Here is a 5,473-nt window from a genome sequence, read left to right on the forward strand (position 1 = left end):
CGGTCTTTGCGGGAGGCGGAGAGGGGTGGGGAGGGAAATATATCCCTGGTGGTGGTGTCTGTTTGGAGGTGGCGGAAATGTCGGCGGATGATTTGGTTTATGCGAAGGTTGGTAGGGTGGAAGGTGTGCACCAGGGGCGTTCTGTCCTTGTTGCGGTTGGAGGGGTTGGGTCTGAGGGCGGAGGTGCGGGATGTGAACGTGATGCGTTGGAGGGCATCTTTAACCACGTGGGAAGGGAAATTGCGGTCTTTAAAGAAGGAGGCCATCTGGTGTGTTCTATGGTGGAACCGCTCCTCCTGGGAGTTGATACGGCGGAGGCGGAGGAATTGGGGATACGGGATGGCATTTTTGCAAGAGGTAGGGTGGGAAGAGGTGTAATCCAGGTAGCTGTGGGAGTCGGTGGGTTTGTATAAAATGTCAGTGTCAAGTCGGTCGTCACTGATGGAGATGGAGAGGTCCAGGAGGGGGAGGGAGGTGTCAGAGATGGTCCAGTTAAATTTAAGGTCAGGGTGGAATGTGTTGGTGAAGTTGATGAATTGCTCAACCTCCTCGCGGGAGCACGAGGTGGTGCCAATGCAGTCATCAATGTAGCGGAGGAAGAGGTAAGGAGTGGTGCCGGTGTAATTACGGAAGATCAACTGTTCTACGTAGCCAACAAAGAGACAGGCATAGCTGGGGCAAGCAGGAGGGATTTAGTTTAACTTGGTGTCACGTTCGGCACAACATTGCGGGCGGTTCTATGTTGCGTGATACAAATGGGCACGTAGGTCTGAACACAGATAGATTAGACCTTATAAAAACCGAAAGAACTGCAGATGTTGCAAATCAGAAACTAAAAACCGAGGTTGTTGGAAAAGTTGGCAGTATCTGTGGAGAGCAATCAGAGTTAACATTTCGGGTCCTGTGACCTTTCTCCGAGTCAACATTTCAGGTGCAGTGACTATGAAAGATAGAAGGTGACAGTTCTGGAAGGGAGGAGTGAACGAGCGAAGAAATCTGATTGCTTAAAGGAAGGCAGATGAAAAGGGTCACCGGACCCAGAACGTTAACGTTGATTTCTCTTCACAGGTGCTGACAGACCTGCTGAGCTTTTCCAGCAACTTCTGTTACAGAGTAGACCTTAGATAATCTAACTATCACGGTCTATGTATAAGTAATATGTAAAGCAGTATTTACGCTAGTGTTACTTTGATGTCCAAACCTGAATATCGTTCTTGACTTTATTATCTTCTCTCCGTTTATAAAGAACCAAGACTCCTGTTTTAGCATAAGAAGGGAGACCAGAATAATCTGCCAACAATATAAGGCAGCCTGTGAATAACTCCAATTGGGGTTTCGGGAGAAACGTCTGGAGAATGTCAGACTTGCTCCCACAGGGAATGGTCAAAATGAATCGGAGTGATGCATTGAAGGGGGATGTTGGATAAAGACAGAGAGAGGGGAACATGGGGATGGAGAAAGTCATCATTTGCTCGTGGACCCTTGCAGACAAGGCTGACTCTCTTCCACTCTCTGGGCGAGTCCGTTTCGGGATAGCCCAAAGCGGCTTCCGCAGGTTCGGTTACACTTGGGGGCGGAAGGCGATCGTGGGTAAGGGATGGGTGAGTGGTGGAAAGTCTCATGCGACACGAGGGTGGTTTCTCGGCTGTCAACACTCCAGGCTGTTCGCTCGAGTTGTTTTTTGAGGTTAGAGAGCCGACCCAATCAGCAGGGTGTTCCTTCACACGTTACCCAATTGCCCTTCCTCCAAGACTTCGCCTCAGCACGATGTTTGCACAATGTACAATGATTACTCGCCTTCGAGCCTGGTCTGATCCCAGGGGCGGACCCCTGCCTTGGAGGTGAACTGAGCTTGTTGGAATCTGACCAGAGCACACCCATATTCAGGCTTACCTGACTGAAAGGAATGTAAACGTGTTGAACCTTGTCAAACCAGATGCTCATCAGATTACAGAACATATTTATGATGTGATCACCTCTGGTTTGGCTTCGCCTGGTTGGGTGCGTTTCTCTGCCTTCCATTTTGTTTTTTCAGAACATTTGCCCCAAAATGTATATGTCTAAAGCACCATAGCCTTTAAGAGTCATGCACCATTGAAGAGGTTATGACATTGACGGATGTTTTGCCGAGCACTGAAGGTGTAAACAACATTTTCATTTTTTTAAACAATTGCAAATTGAGATTTGCAATGTAAAGCGTCACTTCCCCAACGTGCAGATAAAAAGAGGACAAAAAAGAAACTGTATTTTTTGTCATCGAGTCCTGAGAAGATTTGTAGCTCAGGTTGAGGTTCCAGATGTCGGCTTGCTCGCTGAGCTGGAAGGTTCGTTTTCAGACGTTTCGTCACCAGACTAGGTAACATCTTCAGTGGGCCTCCAGATGAAGCCCAGAGGGTCACTGAAGATGTTAACCTAGTATGGTGATGAAACGTCTGGAAATGAACCTTTCAGCTCAGCGAGCAAACCTACATCAATTTTTATTTGTAATGTCAGGATGGCCCCAGAGTGGTTTACGATCAATAAAATGATTCTCTCGTCGTTGTGGTAATCATCCCATCATTGGCAGATGAGGATGACTCTCAGGATGAGACCGTAGGTGATTGTACAGACCGATGCAGCGACTGCAGGCTCTGTTATACTTGGGACAGAAGGTGGTCATGGGAAGGGGTCGGTGGGGGCGTTGGTGTGACAGCACCCTCCTTCCGCCTAGCTTTGACTTCTCTCCTGACAGCCAGTCTCAAGTGCTCGACTCCTTCCCAGATGCTGCTCCTCCACTTCAGATGGTCTTGGGGCCATCTGTGGGGATGACACACTTTGCCAGTGAGGCCTTGAGGTGTATCCCTGAAGTGCTTCCTCTGACCACCTGGGGCTTGCCTGCCGTTTCAGATCTGTGAGTAGCGCATCAGCTCGGGCAGTCTTGCGTCAGTCACGGGGACAATGTGCCCAGCCCATCGCAGGTGATCGGCAGGGGGGGTGTCAGTGCCTCTGCTGGGGACGTTGGCCTGGTCAAGGGCGCTAGTGTTGGTGCATGTGACTTCCCATCGGATTGTTATAACATGGGAATTGTGACCAGCAATTTTCAGACAGCAAGAAGAATCAGAATTAGGTGTTGATTCCCTTGGCTCAGGAGCAAATGTTGATCAAGACAAGGAAGAAACCACTGGTCCCAGCTCCCAACCAACCGTCCCCTACTATTGTTCTTTGAGGATCGAGGGGGACCAATGGGACCTTGCTGTAATGTCATACCTGATTATGGCACCATCCGTCAATACAGCGTTCCCTCCAGCACCAGGATCGTGGCCTTGACTTTGAGCTCAGGCCGTCGGACTGCGACTTGAACACATCCCCATCTCAATCGGAGGTGACCTAGCCAAGGTTGAGATCAAGACGGGGAATATGCAGCAAAAGGAACAACTCTGCTCCTTAAACAGGAAGTCACGAAGGAGGTAATTTTACATTGGGGGAAGGTGGGCAGATGCACAAACACAGTACAACGAATGATGAGGGTTGCACATCAACCCCCTCATTTTCTTGGCTTCTAATGGCCAGGTTAGCGCATGACAGGTCACCCCCGTGAATAAACTCTCCGCAAATTAAAGTGGGTAGGAGAGAAGGGTCTGTGAAAGAGACAGTGAGCTCCTTTCGCTTTGTAAATTTGCAGCACCTCAAAACTGGTTGGGTTTACTTGTTGGTAAAAGGTTGTGCTTTGTGAATTAACATGTGATCTCCTCCAGTTTTCAAACATCAAAAGCAGCACCCTATTGTTGGAAGGATGTGAAGGAACCCTGTTTATTGTCTTCAGTTCTCCAGTTGAGAAGTGATTCTATTTTAAGGCCCCAGGGCGTGTTCCTTTTAATCCAAATAAAACCTTCCTATTTAACCTCTGCAGCGTTTTGCTCCTGTACCTTCCTACCTGCTCCCAGATCCTCTAAAACACTGGGGTTTCGCTTCACTATTAAACAATCCTCGTCCTTCCTCTTCCCATTCTCAACATTGGTTTGTGGAATGCTGAACACCCTCCCCATGGCAGATGGTGGAAATTAAATTCAATAAAGAATCTGGAATTAAAAGTCTAATGACAACTGTGAATCCATTGTCAATTGTCGGAAAAAACTTATGCGGTTCGCTGATGTCCTTTAGGGAAGGAAACTGCCGTCCTTACCTATAAGAAATAGGAGTGGAAGTTAGGCCGTTCGGCCCATCGGGTCCACTCTGCCATTCAGTCATGGCTGATGGGCATTTCAAATCCACTTACCCGCACTCTCCCCGTAGCCCTTAATTCCCTCCGAGATCAAGAATTTGTCAATCTCTGCCTGGAAGACATTTAACGTCCTGGCCTCCACTGCGCTCCATGGCAATGTATTCCACACGCCCACCACTCTCCGGCTGAAGAAACTTAACACAGAACAAAGAGCAAAGAAAATTTACAGCCCAGGAACAGGCCCTTCGGCCCTCCAAGCCACAGCTGATCCATATATACTGTCTAAACCTGTCGCCCAATTCCTAAGCATCTGTATCCCTCTGCTCCCCACCTATTCATGTACCTGTCCAAATGAATCTACCGAGCCTGCCTCTACTATCTTTGCTGGCAATGCGTTCCAGGCACCTACCACCCTCTGTGTAACTTCTCCTCATTTCTGTTCTAAATTGACCCTCTAATTCTCAGGCTGTGCCCACGGGTCCGAGTCACCCCGCCTAATGGAAACAACTTCCCAGCGTCCTATTTTCTATTAGATCTCCCCTCAACCTTCTAAACTCTAATGAGTACAATCACAGGATCCTCAGCCGTTCATCGTATGTTAGGCCGACCATTCCAGGGATCATCCATGTGAGTGTCCGTGGACACGCTCCAATGCCAGTGTGTCCTTCCTGAGTCTAGCTTCCCCGTGACTCCAGAATCTTAACTGCCCTTTGGGTAATTAGGGATAGCCAACAAAAGCTGGCCTTACCATGAATTTAAGAAAAACCTCCCATCAGCTCACTTTGGTTCCATAACCCAACAAAAAAAATCTATCAATCTCTGCTCTTAATCGGACCCATTTCATTCCAGCTTTTTGGAGTCAAAACAGGCAGGGCTGGAGAAATTCTGCAAGTCAGGTAGCATCGGTGGAGAGAGAAACAAAGTTGACACTTTTGAGTCCAATAGGACTCCTCTTCTAAACCTTTTGCATTATGGAAGGGGACTTTCCCGATTTCCACCCCCCCCCCCATTGTGTGGGGAAATGTTTCCTGATATCACCCCTGAACACTGCTCCCCTCTCCCCACACTGCTCAAAGGTTTTATGTTAACCTGTCCCCTACACTAGAGGAAGTTGTTTCTTACTACTCAGTGAGCACCTTATGACTGATGCCAGAGAGAGACGGAGAGGGGGAGAGACGGAGAGAGGGAGGGAGAGGGAAAGGGAGAGTGAGACGGAGACGGAGAAAGGGAGAGACTGAGAGGGAGAGAGAGACTGAGTTGGGGGAGAGACTG

General features: G+C 48.6%; 1 protein-coding gene across 2 annotated transcripts in view; it reads left to right on the top strand.

Moving 5' to 3' along the window:
• LOC122544687 (BCL2/adenovirus E1B 19 kDa protein-interacting protein 2-like) overlaps nt 1-5,473 on the top strand; it is a 69,382-nt gene that overhangs the window by 23,245 nt on the left and 40,664 nt on the right. The gene's annotated exons all lie outside the window — the stretch shown is intronic.

Source organism: Chiloscyllium plagiosum, chromosome 51 (assembly GCF_004010195.1).
Source record: "Chiloscyllium plagiosum isolate BGI_BamShark_2017 chromosome 51, ASM401019v2, whole genome shotgun sequence".
Classification (NCBI taxonomy): Eukaryota; Metazoa; Chordata; class Chondrichthyes; order Orectolobiformes; family Hemiscylliidae; genus Chiloscyllium; species Chiloscyllium plagiosum.